Source organism: Protopterus annectens, chromosome 2.part2 (assembly GCF_019279795.1).
Source record: "Protopterus annectens isolate FY-2018-M chromosome 2.part2, PAN1.0, whole genome shotgun sequence".
In the NCBI taxonomy this organism is placed as follows: Eukaryota; Metazoa; Chordata; order Ceratodontiformes; family Protopteridae; genus Protopterus; species Protopterus annectens.
In genome coordinates this window covers 765,990,482-766,004,416 of record NC_056730.1, presented here as the reverse complement: position 1 = coordinate 766,004,416, position 13,935 = coordinate 765,990,482, and positions in this window count along the sequence as shown.

Below are 13,935 nucleotides of genomic sequence, written 5' to 3'. Positions count from 1 at the left end.
TCATCCCTTGCCCTCTTACAATTTTATCAAACACATGTTGTGGGTGCATGCTTGGGAGAATGCATGGAGCATGCGCTTTCAATTAATGACTGATAGTAACAGTATGTAAGTGGAAGCTCCATTTCAAATATGTATATGTCTGAGGAAGCAGTGGGACACACTGCAAAAGCGCTTACATTTTATTCTCTATTCTTTGATGAATAAATAGTATCTCTGTTGAAGTCATTGGTTGGACTTGCATCCCACTTCTTTGTTGTTGATATATTCTATATATGTTTTGGTTTGCAAGCCTTTATACAGATCTACAAGGAACTTCTTGTCTGTTTTACAAATTATGTTGGTTAGTCATGAACAATACATTTCAAGATTATTTATAACAGCATGCATGGGTGTTCCAATTAACCTCATAAAACAGATTTGGAGCAGTTGTATAGCAAGCAGAAAACAAGCAAGAATGGAACAACAGTACACATCATAACAGCATGCCAGTAACACTGATGGCAACAGGCCACTAACAATGGTATTTGAACAAGGTATGTCAACATGCAATCAATCAAATATAAGAACGAAAATATAACACAGGTCCCAACATTAGGTTTGGAGTAAAACATACCCATAGTATATGAATTATTGTATTGAACTGCATGAAGGGCTGGGGGGAGAGATAAAAATGTCCATTAACATCTGTTTATGCTTCTATTTTCCACAACAGTACTGCTCAATACTTTATGGGTTTGCCCTCAATTTCCATCTACCTATGGCCCATAGCTTCTGTAGCACAAACATACCTATTTAACTGTCTGCTTGGAATGGTATGTGGCAAAATGTGACAACTCTGTGTACATGACTAGAGGGGACTCATACATGTCAGGGGTACATGTCTGGAACAGGAGGGGTACCCTGACCTGCTGTTATGTGAGTGTGCTACTGACATATGTCAAATGGTTTACTTTCTGTGTCCAGGATTATTTGCAGCAGTGATCACTAGCCTTGACAGTGTGACACTTGGGAGGGCATGTATTGGGAACATACCTCTCAACCTTTTAGAGTATGACATCTGGACAAAGCCATACATGAGAGTGGGACAAAGGACCATAAATATGGACAATTATTAGATATTGCTCTTACAAACTTAGAAGGTTGATAGCACAACAGGTTTTGCATTTGCATGGCTTTTCTGAAGGATATGACATTTGACACTTATATGCCTATCATTATTTTCTAACTTCAGTGTATAATGTTTTGTCACTGATTTGCTGTGACATCACTACTTTATGTAAAACAGGCCAAAACTCTAAGTCAAATATCTGAACATTCAGTGAATATCTATACAGTTGAGAGGTATGATTCAAGAAGAGTGCATATTGTATATACCTATCTTGCTATCATTTGCAGGTATGTGGTATGACAATTGAACAATTGTACACAGTTTATTAGTATACCCTTCTGACATTCACTAGCAACATTTTCTTACCTGTAAAACCTGTGGGGAAAATTTATGTTAACACTACCTGACTGTTTTTACATTTATTCCTGATTACTTGTATGCAGATTTGCACACATCTTAGTACTACTCCATGGATTTGAACCATATCTGGGTGTGCAAAATTAACAATTAAGCTATTTCTCATCACAGCAAGCTACTTGGGAACTGCTGTGCCTTGTTTCCCTGGTTTCTGACTAATAGTCTCTTTGTTAGTCTGAACTTGAAAACCTGTAATTCATGCATGTTAGATAATTATTGCACTGTGCAGTAATCCTTTGGATTACTACAATCTGGAAAGCAAAGGTTAACATAAAGCAATCCTGCATGGAACATAGTTGTATACTTTACACATTACTATTTAGGGTTCAGTTATTAGTGGAGTATATATGTCTACAACAACTTATCAGAATAAACACAACCGTTTTTGTAAAAGGGTCTTTATTTCACATCAATATTAGTCAGTCAAACTTTTATATTTATTCAGTTCACACAGTAAGAGCATACCTACTAGCAGTATGCAATGTACTCCTTCTTACCTATTTGGATTATATACTACAAAATAGATTTGTACTCACCAGCCTGTCAGTGCAGGTTCAGAAGTCTGTCACAGTGGGCTTCAATGTTCACAACCCTCTCTGCTGCAGCTGTAGGAGAGAAAAGCACGCATTATGCATATCTATCTATCACATTCTCAGAATAATATTTGCTACAAACTTCTTGATAATAATATGTCCACACTACTGGAGCATTGTGGGCCCATCCATCTTGGACCCACTGGTCCAAGAGATCCCTCTTCCTTCACTGTAGGTTGGTATAGTGGTACTATACCTGCTCACAAGTCTGGGAAATGCCAGTAGCACTGGTGAGGTCACGTGTGAGATGATATCAGGCCTCCACTTTGTATTGGGAGTCCTGGTACTGGCCCTGCAGCAGTTTCTCTTCATGTTTTTTTTACTAGGAGTCCAGCTATGACCCTGGACTCATGAAAGCTCCAGCGTTGCGCCCAGAAGCACACTCCAACTCCAGCACCAGCCATTGTATCTCCACAGATGGACTATATCAGATTATGGCTGCTTTCCCGCCTGCCCTGTTTAAATAGTGCAATATTCCTACCTTTTGCTGTCATTGGACCATTTTGAAAAGGTTAAGCTCCACTAAGCAGTGCGCAAATCCACTGAGATGGTTTTAACACTGCATATAGGAGAATTTGTTGGGCAGTGTTTAACTGTGCATAAATCCACTTAGCTAAGCTATCTGCTGCTTAGCAATCATGTCTTAGCAATGATTACACTTGCTAAGCATAGCTGAGCCTTGCTAACCATTGCTCACTTTTAATTTTTTAAATATATCAGAGGATTTGTTTCCTTCATTAAGTGTATATCATATACTTTAAATGACATCCCTCTATGTGCTTTTCTTACATTGGTAAGTGGTGTGACTATACCCTATGGGGCACTTGTGTGTACATGGGTGATTTCACATGTTATATGCATTCACACTGGCATTGTACACCCGCTACACTACCCTGGTTGCTACATAATTTAAGTTTACAAAAATAATTTTAATATAACTTTCCCATAGAAAAATAAGTTGTCTGTCTTGGTACTCGAACCATGAACACCTGCAAGTAAAGCATGGACTCTATCCACTACATAACCACAGCTTGAAAATCTCAAGCTGTACATTTGTAATTATCTACTATGGGATGTTTAAGCTATGGTAAGTGGTGGGCCGTAACACGCACACCCACTTTGCTACGCTTAAGCATTCCTTACCCTAGTGAAAAATATATAATATTATTATGTTATTTAAGTGAGTTTTGTGGTGTTCTGATAAGTCATTAAGGACTGCAATCGGGAAATAATGGCATTCATTAGGCTTTCAGACTTCTATCCTTCAGGGACTCCTATTAATACATATTCTGTTTTCTATCAATTTTCTAAGTGTGTGAGGGCAGTTTTTCAGAGGTGTCCCTATTTTACTGCTTTCCCCCCATTATTTGTGCCTTTTTCCACATGGACTGCTGTCTGGGAATATCGGTGTACATTTGCTTTCAGACCTCCATCCTTCGGTGATTCATGCTAATGCATGACCTGTTTTCTATCAACTTTCTTAGTCTGTGGGGAAATATATATGTTGTGTCCCTTTTGAGGGATTTATCCCCCATTATTTGTGCAGTTGCACACATTTTCTGCTTTAGCAGGTTGTGGAGGTGTCATATAGCAGTTTTGTAATGCAGGGGGTGTGTCACAGAACCTGTCACACACCTCCCGTGCATTGCTTTCCTGATGCCATGTTTATTTCAGTGTCCACGGACACTGAAATGGTCATTTATTTCATTTCAGTGTCCATAGACACTGAAATACTGGCATACTATTAGAGTAGTTCTCTAATATTATGCCATATCCTATTAAAAGTGCCATAAGGCACTTTCTGAGTGCAGGGGGCATGCTCAATGTCCGTGCCCCTGCACTCATTCACAGTTCATGTCCATATAAGTTGAACAGCAACATCTGAGCATTTCACCTATGTAGCTTCTTTACCTGTACTACATTAATTTCAAAATTTTCTCCTATTCTCACTTCATCTTATTTCTCTAACATGTAGCATTAAATTAAAAACATACTGAATTCATATATTTTTACAATCATATGATAACAATTTTCCAGCCCCAACTTATTTTTTCTTTACTACAATAATTGCATATTATTGTTCTACTTAATCATCTAATAATTGCTGTGCTGACATGCATTATATAACCTTCTTATCGATAATCCTTAAAATCCTACTTACTTTCACCTATTTAAATATCACTTCTTTTGTATTCTTCTTTTTTTATACTGTTGAGGCTGAAAATTGTCATTTGTGATCAGTGCTCTACTTTGGATAAATTTAAAACAAAAATAAAAAAATGCATTTATGTATTAATTAATTCTTTCATTCATTCATTTAATCAAACACTTTTTGTTTTTAAAACGCATGGAAGAAAAAAAAGAAAAGTAATTATAAGAAGAGAAATTCTGGAGACTGGTGGATGTTCAAGCTGAAGAAAATGCAATGACAGTATTCTCTCTTATTCCCTATAAGAATGTATACAAAAATAGGTTACCGGCCACTGTGCTATGCAGTAAAGTTATGTAATGCAAAATAAAATGCAAATATATGCAAATACCGTATCTGCCAAATGTTGTGGAAATGAAAGCCAATAATGACCTTTTGGGAGTCACACATACTGAGTACCAAGGAATGAAGAAGGAAAGGATGACAAAATGTAATACTCCGTACAGCAGTATGTGTTAATGTGTAACCATGCAAAAGTGTGTCTCTGGACAGCAGTATGTGTTAATGTGTAACCATGCAAAAGTGTATCTACAAAGAGTCGGGGCAAGAAAGCAACATTAAGGGAGTAAGAAAATGGATTTACACTAATAGAAAGAGCAGATTTATGAAACTTACAGCTGTTACTAGCCTATTGACCTGAAGATCTTTACAAGCCTAGCCATATGTACCCAATACAATACTAGAGAAACCCAATATAAAGGATTTTGCCTAAACTAGAGATCTTAGTTAGAAATTACTGTCCAGATCTAGGGGTGTCATAGGTGAAATCCCCAACAATAATTTACGGCTTCCCATTCAGTCACCCAGACTAAGCTTAAACAGGGTCATAGATGGGCCCTGTTTTATGTGAATTAGTAGCCTATTCCAGAGGAGTGGTAACCTCTGACAGATATGTCTGTCTCTCCAGTAGGCCCTATTTATGTCGCAGGCCAGGTTAAAGTCCGTGGAGAAGATGACCCTTGTCCCATTTGAATTGCGGATGTACAGCATTTCCATTAGGTTTGAATCTGAGTGTGCTCTGTAGACCAGGCACACATCTCCTCTGAGTACAGTGACAGTGGCATCAGTCTATCAATGTATGACATGTGCTGGAGAGCCTGAATGTTCTTGGTCATAAATCTCTGAGGTCTCTCAAGTTGCTGCAGTAAGGTACAAACCAAAGGGGGTATTGTACTCAATTATTGGCCTGCTGAGGTTTGAGTACAGGGGAGTAATGACCTTTTACACTTTTGTTGTCATATAGGATTCCCAGTTAATAGTGGGAAATTAAAATCACCCATGAATATGGTATTGGGTTGGATGGTTAGTGTTTCTAATAAGTTTAAATACATGGTATGGGTTTCCTGGGTCATAGAGGGGGACCTATAGTTTGCAAGGAAGTGGTAATGGATCACACCTATGTGGATTTGAAAATGGAGCAGCTCAAGTGCATTGTCCTGTTTGACTCTCTCAAGTTGCTGCAGTAAGGTACAAACCAAAGGGGGTATTGTACTCAATTATTGGCCTGCTGAGGTTTGAGTACAGGGGAGTAATGACCTTTTACACTTTTGTTGTCATATAGGATTCACAGTTAATAGAGGGAAATTAAAATCACCCATGAATATGATATTGGGTTGGATGGTTAGTGTTTCTAATAAGTTTAAATACATGGTATGAGTTTCCTGGGTCATAGAGGGGGACTTATAGTTTGCAAGGAAGTGGTATTGGATCACACCTATGTGGATTTGAAAATGGAGCAGCTCAAGTGCATTGTCCTGTTTGACCACCCTTGAAGTATATTTATTTTTGATGTAAATAGAGACACCTACAACTTTAGTCCCTGCCTGTGAAGTAGTTGGCCTAAATGAGTGGAAGGCATTATAACCTTACACTGTTAGTGTGCTCTCCGCAGCTTTAAAGCATGTCTCAGTGACCACACAGACATCAATATTCTCTAGGGTAAATAGAGCTTCTAGGGGGTGGAGCCTTTTGTATAGACTCCTAGCACTGAGGAGTAATATCTTTAGCAGTAATACCATCCAGAAAATGCACCACCACTTTAGGATGCTATGTTTTTTGCAACTCACTCTGCCATTCTTCATGTTCGGTTGTTCACATCATTGTGCCTCTTCTCCATAAACTGTTAGAGACAACAGCTAGTAGTCATTGACCAGGACTTCAGTAGTCAAACAATACTACATGTGGGATACAGCCAATATGTTATTTAATGTCTGGTACTTCACTCTTAGGCCTATAGTCATGTACTAGCTTTTGGGCATTTATTCAAGTATCCTGCTTGGGAACACACATTTACTAATGAGATGTCCTAGAAGATGGCCCTGTGTAGTTGATTAGCACAGGCTGGTCATCTGTCAGAAATGGTTGTCAAGAACACTTCCATGGTGTTTAGAGGGGGATAGTCAAGATTATGCTATCTGTATTACATATTATCTTGCTGTTGCTGGAATGGAACTCCTTCCTATGTATCTGTCAAATCCCTGGTTCACACATTGTAATACATTTAGCTAAGCCAGTGCAGTATATTGTACTTAGCACCACTGTTAGAATTGCCACCCTGTGGACTTCTTGCATGCTGGTCCATCTTTCCTGGGGCACTAAGACATATGTGCAGTCACTGAGACATGGTTTAAAGCCACGGAAAGCACCCTGGCAGTGAAATACGAGTATACCTTTCACATATTTAGACCAGATGCTACACAAGCAAGGGCTAAAGGTGGAGGTGTCTCAATTTACATAAAAAATAAATATACCTCAAGGCTAGTCAAACAGGATGATGCACTTAAGCTTCTCCACATTCAATTCAACAGAGCAAAATCCCATACCACTTCATTAGTAGTTATAGGCCCCACTCTCTGACCAATGAAACCCATAAAATGTATTTAAGTTTACTGGCAACACTCTCCATTCAACCCAATACCATATTCATGGGTGAGTTTAACTATCCCACTATTAGCTGGGAATCATATATGATACCAAACATGCAGATACAGAATTTCCTGGATTTTGTAACAACAAACTCCCTGGACCAGATTGCCAATACACCAACCAGGGGTGCAACATACTGGTTATGGTCCTCACTGATATGGGAGAGCACTGCACATCCCTAATATAATGCCCTTTCTGGAAAGGTCAGACCAGAAAATAGTCTCCTTTGAGGTAAAAATAAATCCTGGGACTCAAGCTAACAATGGGATGTTCAGGAACTATTCTAAGGCTAACGTAATACTATTAGGTGATACCATGGTAAAATTTCAAATCCCCCCAAACCCTGAGAACACTGCTGCCTATGTGGAACTGTTAACAGTAACCCTATACAAATATGTTACTAGCTGCATAGAGGCAACTCTACACACCAGAAATAAGTACAGTACTAACTCAAAAAAACAAGTCACCCTGGTGGATTTACAATGTCAACATAATCCATAATAGGGGGGTGTAGCATCCAGCAGGATAAACATGCACTCATCAAACTAAACAAACAACTCAGAGGACAAATAAAGGTTCCAGGCCAAGGACAAGGTATTATTTAGCTATGTCCACAACTTCAAAGGCAATACACAATTGTGAGCAGAGCTCATTATTAATAGAGCCACCTATATTGAGCCAGAAAATATAACAAACTTACTGACAGATAAATTTATCTCTAACATTACACATCCCTCCCCCAGCCTCCCCTCAGGAAATACCGTCAAATATAATTCTCCCTACTATCACTAGAGAAAAGTCTGCAATGCTCTCTCTCTAAGGCCAAGGACACCACATTGATGGGCATCAATATTATCCCAGGCTGCATTCTATATAGCATGAACCATGGCTTGTCAGAGCATCTGGAATCATGGTTTAACTTCAAACAGACTTCGTGCCTCACATACCTATCAAACTCTTAGAGAAAGAAACCTGGACAAAGTCACAAATAATGGGGGTACAAAGGCCTAGAAATAGGGATACATTTTAAATATTGTTCTTACAAACCTAGAAAGTTGCTTGACCAACAGGATTTGCATTAGCACAATTTTTTTTGAAAGTTATGAAGTCTGGGACCTCTCCTGTTTGGTATCTACTTCTCTGAAGTACAGGCTAACACAGAAGGCCTCTGGCTGATGAAGGTCACAGATGACTTCAAACTAGGAGCCATAGTCAAGTCCACAAATGATGTGGACATCCTACAGAAGGGCCTCACTGAGACAGATGCCTGGTGTCAGAGCCATGGCCTCAAGCTCAATGCCAAAAAGTGCAGTGTCATCCCCTTTGGTAAAAATGCTGTACTCATGAACTACCACATAGGCAGCAATCTACTTAACACCGAATGCGTGATAAGAGACCTTGGGACCCAGGTGGACAGTAGTCTCTCCTTTGATAGTCACATCGCAACAGTAGTCAGGAAGTCCTTCTACGTGGCACACCTCATCATAAAAGGGTTCTCATCCAGAAAAAAAGAGGTCATTGTTCCCCTCTACTCGTCACTCATTAGACCCATTATTGAGTACAATGCCCCTTTTGGAATGTACCTCACAAGACATCTGCAGCAGCTGGAAAGGTCACAGAAGTACCTCACAAAGAGGATTACTGGCCTCAAACAAATGCCCTACACTGACTGCCTCAAAAAACTCCAGCTTTACTCCATAGCATATCGCCTACTCCGAGGTGATCTCTGTCTAACATATAAAACTATGTCAAACCCAGAGCTGTTGGACATGCTACACCTAAAGAAATCCCAATCCCTCCAAGCTACACGCTCTAGGGACCTAAACCTCATCACCACAATAAACAGGACATGCTGGAGGGATAGATTCTGTCCCAGAGACTTCATATACTCTGGAACAAGCTACCCGTCTATGTCAAGCAAAGTTCTTCATTAGCACTCTTCAAGAAAAATCTTGATGAGTGGATGGGAAATAGGAAATACACCCTGGGGATCACTTCTGTGTCTCTACTGGATAGTGGCACAGGAAAATAACTTTCTTGGGTGGCGTAAGCTATGGTACCTTGCTGGCTAGGCTTACGTAGGCCCTTGGGCCAATAGCCTAGTACCTACCTATGAACCTATGAACCTATGAACCTATGAACCTATGAAGCTCAAATGTCTGCCCTTATTTTCTGACTTTAGCCCTCAATGATTTGACAGTGATTTGTCAGAAACACACAATTTTATGAGAAAGAAGCAAAAAATACGAGGCATAAATCTGGACATTCTGCAAAAATCAGGACAGTTAAGAGGTATGGTGCCTCAAGAATGGAGAACAGCAACCATCATCCCACTGCACAAAAGCAGGCCATCTACAGACCCTAGCAAATATAGACCCATAAGTCCTACTAGTCTCAAACAGACAAAATATTAAACACAAAATATAAACAATCTCTTAGCCATAAAAAAGTCCGAAATTTCCCGCTGTCCATAACAAACTTTCCCTGCTTGAACTATGGGACACCAAGCCACTGATCTCATGCCAACTTATTTTGTCCAGGCAAATCTAGCTATCATAAAATTACAGCACTGCCCTTTTATTGCATTAAAGTTATTTACAAGGGATCTCCAGGTATGTCATGCAAAGGTAAAATACCAAGGGTACCACAAACATTTGTTATGGTTTTATTTTTCTGAGGGGACTAGTGAAGTAATATTTTTTTTCTTAAAGGACTAGTAAAGTAATAATTTTTACCCAACTGGCATTTTCCGAGACACCTTATATAGTAACTGGACCCCTTTTAGGCACTGCCCAGGCCACAAGGTGAAAACAAACTGCAAGTTACTGTACATAATGACAGTAAAACATATTACAGCAAATATTTCACATCAACAAAAATGGAATAGAGTTTAGCTACAAATCCAAATTAGTATCATATTCTACAAAATAATATGTAGCAAACCATGCAAGCAGTGTTGCAATGTTCTAAACTGAGTAATTTATATAAGAAAGTAGAAATAATCCTCTGCACAAACTAAAAGTTGACAACTATGAATGTAAGGTACTGGATCTCCAGTCTTAGTGGGCTAGGATTAAACTCAGGGATCTTGCTGACAGCTGCCTAAAGTCATTTTATGATTGCTGGCCTGCTTATGCCCAAGAAGGACTTGACTACCCCTTAATCAGTTCCGGGCGGCTATAACATAGAAATGTAGGTGATCCTAAGAAAAATAGTGCAACCTTCAAATGGGACACTCAGCAAGTTTGGAGACAAGCTGATGCTCCTCACTCCTTCTAAGCTAATGGTTAGATTTCCAGATTTATGAACGATACAACCACACAGCTGATTTACACTCAGCATTTCTAGTTCTGCTGCAAATGCTCAGACAGCAACCAAGTATTTCTTAAACTCTGCTCTGACTGCATATAAAACCATCAACTACATGCTCTTCACACCAAATTTACATATTTCTAAGAGACATGGAGATGCACTGCAAATGATTATGTCACTAGGACATAATAAAAAGGACCACTAACATGCCCTACAGATGCCTACAAAAGTTCTTTTGCAATAGAGCTCAACACAACTATTTCAGCCTTTGTTAGAATATGATGTGAGGGGTGCAGTTTCAGTTTTATTGCCTGTAGCGGGGGAAAGTTTCATTTTAATTGCTTATCATGTGGAGCATTCAACAGTAATGGTATGAGCATAACCTGAAAGTGCTGTCATGTAATTTGTATGTGAAAATAAAAGCCACCCTAAGACCATCACTTGCAAGTTGCATGAGTTTATTTCCAAGAGTTCCTCAGCTGCATATAAAGGTGTGTCAATGGTATTTCAGCAATATCTCTCAAGGTTTTACTGTTGGAATGTAGGGTCCTGGTGCTTGTATAAGGTTGCAGAACATTTCTTTAAGAGGGTCATTTGTCTAGGCTGTATATTAGGTTGTAGGCAGTACATAGTTGGGGTATGATAAGTACTGTGGTAGTTCCAGGCACTTTAGGTCTTTTTAGAGATGTAGAGTGATGCTCTGACTTGATTGACTGTGAATTTTAATGCTTTGTAGTAGTATGAGTCTAATTTTGTTGTGATGTTAATGTTAAGCTTGTTAAAGATCTGTAATGTGTATAGGAGAGAAGAGAACAGATACATTTTAGCTGTGGATTTTCTGGTATTATCTGCAAGAAATTATTGCTTGCCACTGTAAGTAGTGCTCGAGAGTAACTAACTTTTGGGAGGAAATGTGGACACTACTGCTAGCCACTTATTGGGACTCTGAATATAGGAGTACGTTTACCCTACAGTGTCATCATGCTGCTGCTTTCATAAGTGTTTGTCATTGTCTTGGAATCTGAGCAATGAGCATCAGCCAGCCTGACTGGAAAGAAAAACAAAGCCGCTGAATCTTCTTGTGGCACCACTTCCCTTATTTCTGTTTGTGGTGCAGCTGAAAGAATGTTGATAAAGAGAGAGGGAATGAAGGCAAACTTATTAACTATGGACTGTTTTATGCACTGTCATATACAAAATAATAGCTAGTTTGTGTTTCTTTGCCTTTGCTGTTTGGGAAGATATTTCCTTAATTTGTAATCATATCGTGCAAGAAGAACAGGTTTAGAAAACAGGCTTTATGAAGTGTGATTAAACTGTGTGTGTGTGTGTGTGTGTGTGTGTGTGTGTGTGTGTGTGTGTGTGTGTGTGTGTGTGTGTGTGTGTATTTGTCTTTATCTGCCAAATTTGACTGTGGTTCTGTACCCTAGGGTGACCCCATACAGAACGACCACCATAATCTGGGAAAATACTGAGATGCACTGAACAGAGTTACGCTCATGTCCCTCCTATCACATAAAAGAAATCAGGAATTGAAGGGTCCCCTGGAAATTCATGGCACCTCATTATTTTGCCCTCAAAACTGGTAAATTCTGAGGAATTCTGTGCAGTTAAGAGATACTGTTTGCCTTCCTTTACCTGACATCTTTTACTTAACACTTCAGTTGCTTGTATAATTTTTCTATATCTACAATAAGTACACACTCTTTGTAGGAGAATGAGAGGATTATAGACTGAACACAGAAGGGTTACTGCCTGTCTGAGATAGTATTTGTAAATCTTTGATAAGTTACAGACTCTTTGTTAGATACGGAGGGACTTATGTCCAAAGCAAAGGGTTAAAAAGTAACAAAGACAAACAATTTAGTAAAAAAACAGAAGAAAGGCCAAGCCAGGCTAGTTTCATCACAATCTTTTATAGTGGAGGACCACGGGGCATATGCAAATGACACCTTTAGGACATCTCAGTGTTTCAGCCCCATGGCTTCTAAATGTCCATGACTTTTTACTTTTTTGAGCTTTTACTAGTGCATTCAGGCCAATAAAGCCAAATCGCACTAACTTTAGACATGACGTGTTTCACCCTTTTGTGAGCCTGTCAGTACAGCATGGTGGATATTATGATTTCTGCTAAGCTAAGTGTGGAAAGGTAATTCCCTGTCAACCTATGCTAGTAACTGTAAAGATTGAATCAATTATAAATTCTGCATGGGAGATGGAGGGGACTATAGTCACTGAGAGGCTAAATACAGAAAGGCTGCTTCTTGCCTATCCCTGCTAGTGACTATGAAGCGTATGGCACTTTAAGAGCAAACATCAGTGAATAACATAAAGCCAGTGACTCTGGGTTGCCTAGTGACCCTGAGTAAATCTTAAAATTTTCTTTACTTCTTCATTTATTTATTTGTTTAAAAACATTTCAAAACATGGCATTTTAATGTAACATGAGATGATGTGGGACAAATTAAACCTTGAGCCATATTCAAAAGATTCACTTATACTTGAGTATCTAAATACTTACTGTTGTATAACTTTAGCTGTTTTTATTTTGAATCATTTTAAGATATTTTAGCTATGACCTTAATAATGTTCTTCAGTGGTTAGGGCAATGAAAGAAAGTATTTTTTCCTCTTAACATATCTGTAAATTTTCCACAGCGCATTATTATCCATGGCTGTCCTGTGAAGAGTGATAGGTGATATCCCTGTCCTTTCAAACTTCATGGACTCAGCTGAGTACATTCTTTTTTTTTTCTTTTTTTTTTTGATTATCTCTCATGTATTGTGGTTCAGAGAGCAGAGAACATATAAAGTGCATAAACAAATTCCTACAGCAGCAACTGCACCGATCTTTACACAGTATAGTAATCCTCTACACACAATTGTTTTCTTACTATTTAGAGAAAACATTCAGAAATGGAATGATGAGTATATTTTTATAATATTAAGTGGCCTGGTTGGGGGAGGGCAACACCGTCACTTTATGGATACAATATGGACATTTTCTATTTGTACCTTAAGACAATAATTGGATCTTAAGTTTATTTCTGACTGAAATGTTGCCTTTGCATATAAAACATGCCCTTTTATATGTTTGTGTACTTTGACAGATTGACATAATCTCTGGGGCTGATTCCTTTCATTATGTCTACTGTTTACTCAGTTGAGCTCTGGCTATCCATCACCTTGCATTGAAAATAGAGGTATTGAAAATGGATGGATGGTTAGCCACAAATTGCAGTTGAAACATCCCATGTCTCAAGATTAAATTCAAGACTGTTTTTGAAACATATATATGTAGGTTATATGGGTGGGTATAGAAAAAATAATTAATCCATGCTACCCCCTGCAGTTATTACTGAGTTAATGCCC